The sequence below is a fragment of the Arachis ipaensis genome, chromosome B07 (assembly GCF_000816755.2).
Source record: "Arachis ipaensis cultivar K30076 chromosome B07, Araip1.1, whole genome shotgun sequence".
Classification (NCBI taxonomy): Eukaryota; Viridiplantae; Streptophyta; class Magnoliopsida; order Fabales; family Fabaceae; genus Arachis; species Arachis ipaensis.
Window position 1 is genome coordinate 65,717,926 of NC_029791.2, and position 591 is coordinate 65,718,516.

Consider the following 591-nt stretch of genomic DNA (forward strand, 5'->3'; position numbering starts at 1 on the left):
TTCAAAGAAAACTCTATGCATTTTTTAGCTAAAGGCTCCTACTATGTAAAGATATATGTAAAGGTTGTCGTAATATTCTCACTATTATAGTAACGCAATCGGAAGCGTGATATTATGATAGTAAGAGTGTTACACTAAGCAAGAAGGAATTGGATAGTAGTTGACAACAAAAACCAAGGTTCATGATAGAGGAAAGTTCAAGCTTTGGGTTTCGGAGGTGGCATAAGGCTCAATTCAAGAGATTTTGGATGAGGATTTTGAGTTTAAGTGAGAATTCCAAAATTTTATCACTCGAAGAAGTATGAAGATCAACAAGAAAGTGAATGAACATATAAAATTTGGGATCCTAGAATATAATGTGATAATCAACAATTCGGGGGCTCTTCACATTTCTTGAAATTTTTAGAAGTTTGGTGTTAGCACTTTTGAATCCGAGAAAGCATGTCAAGATCAAACATTGATGGAGATTTAAGGATGAATTCAAGTACAAGTCTTCATGACAAGAATTTCACTAATTATCTAACTTAAGGATAATAAATAAAAATGTTAGGTGAAAAACATCCCACTATAGTAAAATCTTTTAAATTTCAC